This window comes from Mastomys coucha, unplaced genomic scaffold, assembly GCF_008632895.1.
Source record: "Mastomys coucha isolate ucsf_1 unplaced genomic scaffold, UCSF_Mcou_1 pScaffold16, whole genome shotgun sequence".
NCBI lineage: Eukaryota > Metazoa > Chordata > Mammalia > Rodentia > Muridae > Mastomys > Mastomys coucha.
Window position 1 is genome coordinate 28,298,688 of NW_022196898.1, and position 14,093 is coordinate 28,312,780.

The 14,093-nt window shown below is 41.4% G+C and overlaps 1 protein-coding gene across 3 annotated transcripts in view; it reads right to left on the bottom strand.

Moving 5' to 3' along the window:
* Positions 1–14,093, bottom strand: part of Rapgef2 (Rap guanine nucleotide exchange factor 2) — a 228,872-nt gene that overhangs the window by 161,781 nt on the left and 52,998 nt on the right. The gene's annotated exons all lie outside the window — the stretch shown is intronic.

The window sequence follows — 14,093 nt, forward strand, 5'->3', positions numbered from 1 at the left end:
CTCACAGTTACCTGGCAACAGCCAGATATGCTCCTCCCCACAGTTACCTGGCAACAGCCAGATATGCTACTCCCCACAGTTACCAGGTAACAGCCAGGTAGGCGTGTCCCACTCCTGCTTCTGTCCCTTGCCTCTTGCCCCCTTGCTCTTCTCTCTCCATTTCCTTCCCCCTCTCTCCACATAGTCATGGCCGACCTCTACTTCTCTACTCTCTCCTTCTTTCTGCCTTTCTCTGCCTCTTCTACCTTCTGAACTCCCCTCCCCGTGCCCTGAATAAACTCTATTCTATACTATACCATCATGTGGCTGGTCCCTCAGGGGGAAGGGATGCCTTGGCATGGGCCCACTGAGACACTCTCTTCCCCCATACCTCACCACACCCCCATAGAACATATTCCTATATTCCTTTATCTTTTATAATCACAACAGCTATGTCCTGTTTATAGTTATAAATGAAGTGCCAGAAAGGAATCAATATTACAGGATCCCAGTGTAACCTAGGGCTATACAGTTCATGACTAACAACAATATAAATAGGAATTTTCTCCTCTAAATCTGTCAAAATTTAAAATAAGGGTATTAGAAGGTATCTGCAGATTAAACTTGCCCCTCTTAGGCAATAGCTATAAAAAGTGACAACTCACCACAAGTCACACAGCTCACCCTTCTCAGGTCAAGAAGGCCTATACAGATGTAGTACAGCCACCATCCCGTGTTTTCCCACCAAGCTGCCTGCAAAACTCTTTATAATCTGCCCGACACCTAGACTGCTTTTTTCAATGAAAATTCACAAAATGGTCCACATGCATTATCCAGCAGGAAGTTCACACTGAGTGCCCAAGAAAGTATGAAAAAGAAGATGTTTAAGCCATATCTAGAAAAGAAAGTCTGAAAGAGATGTAACAGAAGCAAGAACTTGGGTCTCAGAGACAAAAATCAAAGAGAAGGCAGCTGCAGAGCCCCAGCAGAGCTCAGGTCTGTGGTAGCAAACGTCTTTCCTTCACATAAACTCTTTCAAAGCAACGCAAAGAGAGTCCGTTCACTGACCAGCTGGCACTTTACTAATCTGCCAGGTTCAATAATCTAATCTGCCACACAATAGTTGTTTCACACTCAGATTTCTGTATAAGTTGTGTCATAAGTACCATGTGTGTTGTATGAAGTACGTGGACTTAAAAAGTTAATCAGTGCATAACGCAACACGTGAGTATAGAGCATATATAACCTATGAGTAATTACCACCAGTGTTTATTTATCTTAAGACAATAACTTGTAAATAGAGAACAATGGAATAGTCTCTGACATAAGAGAATGTGTTGGCAGTTGTTACTGAGCCTGTAGCTCACAACCCAGAGACTACAGGAAGGGAGTTACAGACTGATGGTTTTCACACTACTAATGTCTGGCAGTATTTTTTTAAAGCAGTTTCCTTCTAAACCATAAAATTCTGTTTCAGGTACATTTGACTGGGGGTGGGGTAGGGGTTGTTGTTTGTTTGTTTCTGGTATTTTTCATTTTGGTTTTATTTTGTTTCAGGTGTGACTGCTGTATTTTATGTGTATGCCTGTTTTCTTTGCATGTGTTTATGTATACCACAAACATGCAATATCCATGGAGGCCAGAAGGTGGCATCGAGTACCCTGGAACTCCAGTTACAAATGTCTGTGAGCCACAGTGGGTGCTGGGTATTGAACTTGGTCCTCTGCCAGAACAACAAATGCTCTTAACTGCTGACTCATCTCACCAGCTGTTTCTTGTAGTTTATAGATTTAAATACATGACAAACTGTTGTTGTTGTTGTTGTTGTTGTTTTTGTTGTTGTTGTTGTTTTTCCAGACAGGTTTTCTCCACATAGCCCTAGCTGTCCTGGAACTTGCTCTGTAGATTAAACTGACCTCGTACCCAGAGATCTACCTGCCTCTGCCTCCCGAGGGCTGGGATTAAAGGTATGCATGCACCACCCCAACCCGGATCTTCTATTACTCTTAGTAAGCTGTCTCAAAAGAAATGTGATTAAATGGTCTATGCTCAAGGAGCTTATAGTAAGATGACAGAGTTAGTCTACATTGTTCTCCTACCTGAAAGCCAATGCTGTCTAGCTTGAACTAGATACCTTAGTAAGTAGTTTCTATATGAACATTAGTGCCTCCCCAGCTACTAACTGACAAGCAATGTGTCATTGAACCTTAAGGACACAGTTTGGTGTTCATCAGAAAACCTCTGCACTTTGAACCAAAGAAAGAATGAAAAGAAAGGAAGGGAGGGAGGGAGGGAAAGAAAGATGGATAGATAGATAAAACATGGCACAGGTAAGCTAATGGATAGATCAATAAATAGATAAAATATGGCTACAGGTTGTTGTGATCATAAAAAGAGAAAAAGCTATAAGAATATGTTCTGGCGAGGTGTGGGGGGAAAGTGCCTCGGTGGGGTTGGGGGGGTAGGGCCCATGCCAAGGCATCCCTTCCCCCTGAGGGACCAGATACATGCCGGTATAGTATAGAATAGAGTTTATTTAGGGCATGGGGAGGGGAATTAAGAGGGTAGCAGAGGCAGAGAAAGGCGGAGAGGAGGAGAGAGTAGAGAAGTAGGGGCCAGGCATGACCACACGGGAAAAGGCGGGGAAGGGAATTGGGAGAGAGGAGGAACAAGGGGGCAAGAGGCAAGGGAGAGAAGCAGGAATAAGAGAGAGGAGGGGGCAAGCAGCCCTTTTTATAAGGGCTAGGCCTACCTGGCAACTATGGGGAGGAGCATACCTGGATGCTGCCAAGTATCTGTGGGGGTGGAGTTTATACAGAATGCTAACATAAGCTACAGAATACAAAACAAAGGAAAGAAGGAGCAATCTGTCTTTGAGATTTTCTCAAACGCTCCTTTCACTCGTGACTAAGGACTGTAAACTGAGATCACCAGAAAGAAGAGTGGGACCCTTTTTTCCAAGAGGCAAGGACTGCACAGGAGCATGTCTGCAACATCCCAAAGTAAGACATTATCCAAGATACACATGGACTTCTGGAGAGTGTATTTGTGACTTATAATGTTCATTTTCTCCATACGGAGTCAGCAAATGAAGTTTTCAACAAACTTCACAGAATACAAACTGCAGAGGCACTAAGTCACCTCAAGCACTCCAGTTCCCATTCTCTCAGGAAACTGATGCGCCCGTTGAGACATCCCCACCTCCCCAGCTGGACTTTCTAATCAAGGTCCGCTGGAACAGTACTATGCCCAGAGACCCTTTACAAATGGAAGCTACTTTCCCTAGTTCTCTGGGCTCTGAGCACAGACAGGAACATGTTGCTGTAAGCAGGAAGCGAATTTTTCTTTTTTTTTTTTTTTAGAACAATAAGCTTTTCCTTCTACCCTAGGAAGGACATCCGTTTTATAAAAATAGATGGCATTTCAAAGGAGATTAAAGTTATAAAAGCACTGCAACCAAGAAGACAATGAGATTGACAGGCCAATTGGAATGAAGTTTTCCCACGACAAATAAAGTCCCTTTTTAAGAAACAAAGGCGTCCTTAAATACTTTCTTCAATGGCTGCAAGCACAGGGGATCCCCACAGGGAAGACAGAGACAGAGTCTCCAGACCCAGAGGTCTGTACTCACTCCTCCTCTCCAGAGACTCGCTCGGAATGCAAAGGGCAAGACAGCAAACATACAGTTCACCTGAAGCTAGCTTTAGGCATCTTCTGTTTGCTAGCACCAGGACTACAACAGCAGCATCCAGCACATTTTAATACAACCTTTGGCACACTAAGGGAAAGAACTCCTCCCCCACCAGGGACTGGGGCGAATTTGTAATCTCTAGGGTTACATAAGAAATGAAGGATGATGATGATGATTAAAATAAAGAGGGCAATTATTTTATCTACATTATTAGTAAAAGGATTTTCCTCTTAAAAGGTTTTGTTTGATATATGTATGTGTATGTAAATACCTCAGGTAATGTACTTGCGTACCTTAACATTTTTAGAAACAAGCTGGCTCCTCCGAGCGCTAACTCAAGAGAATGAAGGCCCAAGATGATGTGACAATGAGCAAACCTGTAACAGTCCAGAGCCAGGTGATAGATAAAATGTCTATGGACTTGGCCATAAGGAGGAGGAGGAGAGAGGGACATGCACTTGCTCAGACAGTGGTCCCAAGCCAGGAATTGCATGGATGGCAACATATTCTCCCTTGGGAGTCCTTCAGACATAAATGTAATTTATCCTTCTGAGCAAAAGCAATGACTCAAAGAGCTGTCTCCAACATTATTCATGAGGAGTATAAAAGCTACATTTTCAGAGCTAGGGCTTGTGTCTGCACAAATGTCCAAATGGCCTAAGAAGGAAGTGCAGCAAAGTACCTGTCTCACCCAAGATGACAGTTCCGTTTACAAGTTTTATTTTCAAGATACCTAGTATTTCCACACTAAAACATATGCAATAGCTATACTAAGAATGAGGAAAGAGAGAGAATACAATCCTTGGGGCAGAGTCAAGTCCCACCTCCTTCCCGGCTGTATGTGACCCTGGAATGTGACTTGAGAACATATTTGTGAAGCAAAGTAAGAAATACACAGGGTAGGCTGTGTGGTCCCAATTATACATAATTCCATAGCAAAACAGGGCACATACCATGCCAAAAAAAAAAAAAAAAAAAGTAAGTTTATCTAGGAAATCAGAATGACTACACTCCTGCTAAAACATCTAAGTGTTCCTGAAACATTTACATACATCAGAATTTTTACAATATATTCTTTTAATCTGCAAGCATCTATATACCCCCGAAAGTCAAATGAAATATTTATAAAGCTTATCAAAGGGCCCCAACAGTTTTTTTTCTTTTTGTTCTGTTTTGTTGTTTTTTGTTGGAGACAGGATCTCACTATGTAGTCCTACCTGTCCTAGAACTCATTCTGTAGACCAGGCTGGCCTTGAAGTCACAGGGACCCACCTGCCTCTGCCTCCTGAGTGTCCTGGGATTAAAGTGTGCACCACTAAACCTGACTTAGCATTTTTTACTTTTTAAATTCAGGCTTTTAATAACTGCCGTCATTATTGTTGTACAATTTTGGTGTTCAGGACCAAATTCAGGGCCCCATAACTGAGCATGCACTCTACCACTGAGCTAAATTCACTAACCCTAAATCCAGATTTTTACTATCAGCTTTAAAGTGAAATGTGACCAATGTACAGTTTATCATCTGTAATCACTATAGCTCTGAGTGGCTTGGTTGGAAAGAGAAGAAGAAATTCATTCTTGATTTTTTTTCAAACCAGACACCTAATTTTTCCTCCAATGTAGACCAACTAGGAACATATTTAATGCTGGCAAAGCTACACAGCACACTGTTAAGATTTCCTCTCTGGCAGCTCAAGAGTGCCATATAACACAAAAAAAGAAAATGAGATTTGCTTCTGCTGCTGAGCATTCAGGGATCCTGGCTCCCATCTCCGGCATCAAAATACAGACTCACAAATCCTTCCTAGAACCCTGCAGGAAAGCCATTAACTTATACTTGAACCCACAGACTTACACATACACACACACACTATTTACACATCTCAAGCTGCACTGCAGTCACTGAAACTCTCTCTGAAGATCCAGTCTACTTTACTACCATGCTTGGATACCTTTTCATCTGAAGATGACAACTGAATTCAGGGTGGTATATGGTTTCTTCTAAAACGCTCTTCCGGGAATAACACAGTTTTAGGGCACCACTGAAGAAACTGTATTGTGCTGCATTAATTCAGCCCACAGAGCAGCAGCAGCAGCTGCTCCCTGACAGACACATTCTCTTTTGAACACTCTTGCTGGCAGTATTTCCCAAAACATGTCCCACAGAAGCTAGTGCAATTCTGAGAGGTCCATGGATCACACTGACCTCATACAGGAAGAGTCCAAAGACTCCTCCATAGCTAAGCAGCAGCCCTGCTGTCTGACTAGGGTGACATACCTACCCCTGGCAGGGCCTGTTGGCACCTTCTCAGTGCATTAGTCAAGCCTCTGGCTTGCAAGCTGCCCCACCCCACACTGCATTCCCCATTCAGGTAAAGTACCAACAATCTCCTTTCCTTCCCATGACCAGGGAGGAGCCTTATAGTCTGTAAAACACATCCTTCTCCCAAGTGAACAGTGAGCAAGAAGTGGATACAAAGAAAGTGGGGATACAAAGAAAGAAGAAGGTGTCATCTCTGCTGGGGTGCCATCTGCTTCCTCAAGCACTCTTGAGAAGGGTGGGAAAAAGACAGGAGAAATGGGCCTTCAGTATCTTCAGAGAATTTGGGGAAAGGCCTCTTTATAGGCTGAGACAATCCTCAAAATGGCCACAAGGTGGCAGAATGGACCAACAGCCCTTTCTTGGGACTCAAAAAATAAATATATAACTCTCGGGTCACAAATTCAGGTCTTTGAGGATCACAGAGAGAACAATGGCTCTTTGTCGTGCCTCTGCTGGGGGACACTTCCACTGGCCCCCTGTGCCTGATTCCCAGCACTCCTGCTGGGTGATAAAAGGGATTAATGTATTTTAACCAGTCTCTCCATTCCCAGGGGTCCATACAGCCCAGAGCAGTTAGAACAAAAGCCCAGGTCACCACTACAGAGGGGTTTCCCACCACCCAAGTCACTCACATCCTAAGGACATGACAGCACACTTAAAAGGTAGGAATCCAGACCACTGGATCTTCAACAAAAACCTTAAATATCTATTTTAAACAACTATTTAAATCATGTGAAAGCAAAATACTGTCTTTCCAAAGTTACTAATTAACACCCAAGAGAAAAGCAATCCTCTGGGGTGGTGATTTCATTAAGTCCATGTGGAAGCTGAGGCGTGGTAACCAGGACACCTGTCTGAAGTCACCTACCCTGAGGCCCCGGTGTATCTCAAGGCTTATCTCAAACTGTGGATTTTTATAACACGTGGGTGAAGAGCAAGGTTCAGGTTGCTCTGTAGTTAAAAATTTCTTGGATATTTTCCACAGGAAAAAAAGCAACCTTTGCATCTTTAAAAAATAAAAAAAAATTAAAAAAAAAATGGAGGTATTGAAAGTATACAGGGCTATCAAGATGGCTCTATGCATGCCTGACTACCTGAGTTCAATTTCCAAGACCACCCTAGAGATGGTAGGAGACCCTACTCCACAAGGTGTCCACGTGTTCTCTCCCCAACATGTACCCACTCAGACACTAACAACACAGTGTTTTTAAAGTAATCTTAAAGTAATGACAACCTCCTTAACATGGGAAATACAAACTGGACTTGGGGATTACAAAGAAATCACCCTTGTCCCATTCGACTTGAACTTGGTGTTAGGGACCTGAGACCAGCCCTCCATTGAGATCCCAGAGGCAGAGGTAAGGAGAGACTTGGGAAGTCTCCCTCTCCAAGGTTTGCTGAAGAAAATGCAAGCACTAAGGGAGGCAGCTAACAGAAGCCAGGGACAGTCTTGTTTACAAAGTGTGCATTGTGCATGTAGGGAAAATCATGTAAGCAAGTTGTTTCCACTGCTGAAGATTAAAATTTCTCTTCAGAAAAAAATTACATTTTACCAAAATTTCATCCCGTGGACAAATAAGAGTATTCAAATCAAATGCTGCTCAGAAGAATCTGTTTGCCTTCAGCACAGTGTCTTAAACACCACCAGCCAACAGCTTCCCCCAACCTCTTAGTGAAGAAAGCAAGCTTCACATCAGACACCTTCATTTGAAAGTATTTTAATGTCTCAGCACGGAATTTTAATGTCATGAGAATAAATTAACAATTGAAAATCTATCGCCAGTCAACTGTGCTCTCCATCACTAAGTTATCATTGGTTGATGAACGATGATATTTTCAGTTGACATTTAAACATCTGAATAAGCACAACCTCCAAAAAGGTCAATCAGCTATGTATACACAGACACAACACACATGCACACACTCACGTGATTCCTGGTTAATCTTTAATGTTTAACAATCAACCAAACACCAACCTCCATTCAACAGTTAAAACACTTAGCTGGCTACACTCCCAGTCTGGTCTGGCTCTGGTTACATCTGGAAGACCTCTCTGGGTTCACGTGGGCTAAAGAGGTTGGTCATACATCATGTCATTGAATTTCTACCTCTCCCAAAAGAACTGTGTCCACACATCATTCATAGGATGCCTCAGGTTTCTAATAGCCAGTCACCTAACTCCAGAGGTTTAATCACCAGCCATATGATGGTGGCATGCAGAGAAGGGTCTTCAGAAGGGGAAAGCAGAGCAGCCACCGCAGACAAGCACAGCTCCTTACTGCCTCTTAGCAAATAAATGCATGTGCTCTCTGGAGGAAGCAGATTTTAAATATAGAAATCTTCTGTGCTGCCATTTTTCTAGGACAAAAGACAAAAATAATTCAACATCTGTTTTTCCCATCTTGCACGATTTGCAAGGTCTCAAGTACCAATAGTGTTACTTATTCCCAAACATCTTATGTCTCAAGCAGATCTCAGAAAGAGGCTATGGACGACAGAAACATTAAGTACTGTTCAGCCTGGTCTCTTTCAGACCTATCTGTGAAAGTGAGCAACAATGAAGGAGGCAGCTACACCACCCACACAGATCACCATGTACAGAGAAGATGAGGGCACTTACGGCAGGGGCTGGGGTGGTGGGGGAGCCACCTGATTTTGGAGAATTGGAGACTTTTAAAATAATCATTTTTTTTCTAACCAACTACTCCATTGTAATAACAGGTGAGTCAGTTTCTGAAGAATCCCTCCTTCATAGTCATGACTTTGAAATCTCCTTTGAAGCACCGGCCAAACGTTTAGCCATAATTCTGGGGACCGCTGTACCTCTCCAGAGGATGCACTGTGCATTTAACAATCTACGTCTGTGCCAGTGCCCTTTAACAGGACGGATCTCACCTCATTTAAAACTACATTCTATCATTTTCCTAAACCCCCCCACTCCACCTCTGAAAGTGACCATTACCAAGATTCTCTAGAAGTCAGGAGAGAGCAGAGAGTCCTTGGAGTGGTGAGTCTCATCGTGGGAAGCCATTCACTGCAGAGAGTATGCCGCAGAGGGAGGAGAGGAGGAGGGGAGATGGCCCTGCTCCACAGAGCCCAAAATTCTCTGACATAACAAGGTGTGGGCTGCTCAGGAACCAGGGCCATAAAGTGTAGCCGAGCTTGTTTGACAAAAGCTGCTGGAACTCAGGGTCCACGCAGGAAGGAGGAATAGGCAGATGCAAAGTCTCCTCCGAGTAAAAAACAATTTAAAAGAAGGGTAGGGCGGGGCATGGGGGTGTGTGAGTCCAGGGAGAAATTTTCACTACAGTGCAGCAAAATGAGACGACAGGACGACATGGCAAGATCCTTGAGAGGCTAAAATTATATTCAGTTTTAAAAGCACAGCGTTATTTGGGGGTTTATAAACTCCCTTCTGCTATTGCTGGTCCTACAGTGTGCCCTTACCTGAGATTATTACCAAGTAGCCCGCAGTTTCTCTAATAGCCTTAAGGGGGGGGGGGGGGGGGGGGTTACATTGGTATTCCGATTTCAGTAGTCAGGAAAGTTACCAGTCTTACTCAGTAAAATTCCCAGACTCAGGACCTCTGTGTGGTTCCATACAGCCAATACTACTGATGCCGGAGTGGGAATGCATCCAAAGATGTGAGAGTATTTATCTCCCACTCTCTACATCACAGGCCTCCAGAAAAGCATCTAAGGTGGAATCTTCCCTCAAAAGATCTGGTGCCTTCTTTTCCTTCTTTAACACAGAGAAAACTTGAAACTAGTAGTAGAATTCTGAGTTTCAGAACAAAATGCAAAATTCTACAGGAAATCTGGGATGATGTTTCAGGCAGGGTAGGTAACCAGACTGAATAAGCGCTGCCAGTGTATACTCTACTGCCTAGCTCCCATACAGTCAGCCCTTAACCAGACTCTGCTCGACCTGTCCTTGAACATATCACTCAATCTTGCTTGAGCCTCCATTTCTTTAGATATAAGCTAAGGATAACAACAGGGTCCAAGTTACAATTTGCAAAATCCTTCAACTTGGAACAGCACTGCGTTTCTTTTTGTTGTTCATGTTGTTTTGGGGTTTTTTGTTGCTGTTGTTGTTGCTGCTGTTGTTGTTGGTTTTGTTTTTTGTTGAATTATTTGTTAACTTTTTGGTTTTTAAAGTAAAATACACTGTTGTAGCACCGTAGTACTAGAAAGCTTAGGAGGTAGACAGCTGACAGAAAAACTACTTAGAAATATATCTGCATATATATGACCAACTGATTTACTACAAGCTCACCCAAAGCCCCAAAGGAGAAGGAGATGACATCAATAAACAGTACTGGGAAAAGTAATGCCCACATGCAAGAAAATGAAGTGAGAGGCTGAGAACACAGTGGCAGAAGGCCTGCTTAGCATTCGAGACACTCAGATGGGGTGTGTGCGTGCACCATGTGTGTACATGCACATGTACACGCAAGCACAAAATTAAGACTCTTCTAAACAAAACAGCTCAAAATCGACAAAAAAAAAATCACTTTTTTTCCACAAAACATCCACTGTGGAGAATGGCTGATGCTCAATATCTAACATGCTACAGTACAAACACCTGCTTCTGTACTCAATCCAACATGAATTCTTCACAAATGATCTACTCAGAAACTTTTAGGCAGAGCTGACACCCAACTAGAAGCCTCACCTCTACTGAACAGCATTCACGGTACTAGAACATACTATGCACACCACCACCACAAGAGGAAAGAGATCACCAATAACCAAGAGCTATGGTTCTAAGAGCCAGTTGTGGTACATTTACCAAGGAAGGAATACCCTGCAGATACAACAGGGCTGGTGCACATATGAACTCATAGACCATGGCAGCATGCTCAGGGTCTGTACAACTTCAAGCCAGAGAAAATCCAACCAAGGAGAAGAGGAAGTAGACACAAAGTCCCACCCCTAACCAATGAGCAACTGTAATGAATCCCTACTAGGAAAATGAAAATTGGTTTTCTCCAATGGAGTGTAGTTACTATATCAACGACACTCCAAGACAGAACATGCTCAGGAGTAGTTAACCAATATGAAACAGACTATGTAATGTTTGTGCACTTTTTTTGTTATTTTGCTTTAGTTTGGTGGATTTTTTTCTTTTGTGATTTTTGTTTGATTGTTTGATTTTGGGTGCTTTATTTTCTTCTGTCCAATGAAAGAAACTATAATCTGGGTGTGTAGAGAGGTTGGGAGAATCTGAGAGGATTTGGAGAAGAAGAACAACATGATCGAAATACACATTATTACAAAAAAGGTCTTGCTGTTTTGGGTTTTGGGGTTGGTTTGTTGGTTTGTTTGTTTTTAGTTTGGTTTGGTTTGAGTTTGGGGGGGTGGTCTGTTTTGTGAGTTTCTCTGTGTAGCCTTGGCTGTTCCAAAACTCACTCTACAGGCCAGGCTGGCTTTGAATTCACAGAGATCCCAAGTGTTGAAAACTGGATCAAAGGTGTGCGCCACTACAGCTAGGCTATAGAAAAGTTTTCAAAAGAAATAAATCAACAAAACTTTAGGCATATCCCATAAATATGTATAGTTATTTTGTGTGTCAATTTTTAATTAAAGGTAAATATAACAAAGAAATTTTAAACTATAAATATAAAGATTAAAATACATAGAATGTTACCACCAATCATATTAGTGCATTTTCCTATTTTAAAATCTTCTAACTTGTGGATATTATGGGGGAAAAAATGCACCGAATGATTTGTTTGAATACTCCATAGGATGCACCATTATATTACACAGGATCCTTTATAATGGACAATCTAATTAGTTTTCAAACACCTAAGAACCAGTAAAGGCTCAAAGAAACAACTAAAAATCAAATATTAATATAATTTTTCATAGCTGGCTTTATGCAACTGACATCATATTAAACAAATTTATACCACAGGCCTTTTCCACCTCCCACAGAAAAGGAAAAACTTCTTCAAGAAACACAGACAGCTCTTTATGTGAACTTTTCAAATTTGCTGAATAGATTCCAACATTGAAATTTTCCCCAGCTTCTGTAATATTCTGTGCACTTCCATGTTTTAAAACTGTGTTTGAAACTAATGCAAAACATCCAAATGCACTAAGCTATAATAGAGCCTGAACATGAATATTTTAAAAAATCCTGGTATCCAAGTTTACTATTCCTATGCTTTGATTTTATGCTTAATTGATTATTTTTATAGGAATGTCATATCAACAGCTTAGCAAACTCACAATCAAGACACTCTTTCAACCCTACTGTTTAAAGCTATTATTTAAGCTATTTAATATAGTATATCCTGAGGTTACATGAAAGGTGGCTTATTAAAAAAACAAAAAAAAAAACACCACACATCTACTGGATTCAAGATATTTTCCATAACAACTCCCTATGTGTATAATAATCACTAAAGAGAAATATCTCAAAGTCAGTTCTCTCACTCTTGCACACTCCCTCTCACTAGCTCTCTATCGAGACTGTTACTTTATATCTGCTACAGGAAATTTTCAAGTGAAACATTCTCCTAGTCACTTCACCCACTCACATTCTTTCATACTCTTGCATTGGTCCCGTTTACCCCCCCTGCCCCCTTCGCAAAGAAAAAGAAAAAAAGTTGTGATACATGTTGTATGAGACCCTCCTCACCTCTACGCCTGATGCTGTTCCAACTAGGACGCAATCTTTCAACAATCACTTTTGCGGTAGACTAAAATTACGGCCATGCTCAGAAGCAGCAGTTTAGAGGAAAAGCAAGTGCAATTACCACAGCCCATTTAAGAAATGGCTGAAATCCTGTATGAACTCCCATATACTTTAAAACAAGCTAAGTGGCGATTTTAACGGCCTCACATTCAGGGGCACACATCCTATCAGTGCTGACATCTGCCCCAACCGCCAGTCCCTCACATGGCTGTAAAGTGTCCACTTGCTTTTCAGATTTTCAGATCCTCTTTAGCTTTTCAGTAAAGCATTTTTGGCAGGGTTTCAAACCAGGCTCTTTGAGCACACAGTAAGCCCTCAAGTCAAACGTGCCGAACGGACAAACTAAATGAGTCTTCTGATTCACTGAAAAAGGTCTGTCTATGATTCTCACCACATTGCTGAAACAGATTAACTAAGCACTATGTTTTCTTAGCATGTCATAGTTTACTAAATTAATTTAATTTCTGAGTAGAGTTAACATGGTTTTTTAAATCAAATCTTTTATTTTTCTTATCTAAGTCTAAATTATTTTCAGCAAAAAGGTTTTTTAAAAAATTAAAAATTAAATTTCTAACACTCTCCTGCATTGCACTAGAGTTTACATTCTTTCTTATTTGCTTTATGCAATCAGCTCACCACTCTCTCTACTGTAGTCAAAAGAAACCTGATACTTCATCAAGACAGTTACTCAACACAATTACCACAACTCAAATACTTCTCTCACAGTACAAGAATGTCACCGGGATCATCTATCATCACATAAAGACTAACACATAGTTGTATTGGAACCTGGCCCCAAACACTGCAATTTGATATCTGTCATAATTTTAGAGAGCTGAGAAATAAATAAGATATAACAAAATATTAGAATAATTTTCATTTAACTCCATAAATAAAATAAGTGAACTACTTATTTTATACTCCTACAAATTTTAGAGGTATGATTAATGTGCAGTTACCTTTTCTGAAGTAGTATGAAGAAAAAAACAGAGAAATGTTTTAATTACAATTAAGCCCGCTATACAGCCCAACATGAGATATAGTATCTAAAAGAAATAACTTCCATTTGGAACAGATGTCTGGGAGAGAGAGAAGCAGCAACAGAAAGAAGACTCTGAGTCCACACATAGAGACTTTCCATCCCTAGTGTCCAATGGTGAAAACGTATTAAAACAGATAAGAAGATGAACCAAAGAAATGGCTCAGATGGCAAAGACAAGGCTGCCAAGCCTGGCAACCTGAGTTCTATCCCTGGGACCCACATTGTAGAAGGAAAAAAACTCTTGTAAATTGTCCTCTGACTTCCACATAAGTCATATGAACCTTGGTAGGTGGGAATGTGTATGTGCATACACACACATACACACACACACACATACGGGGGGGGGGGG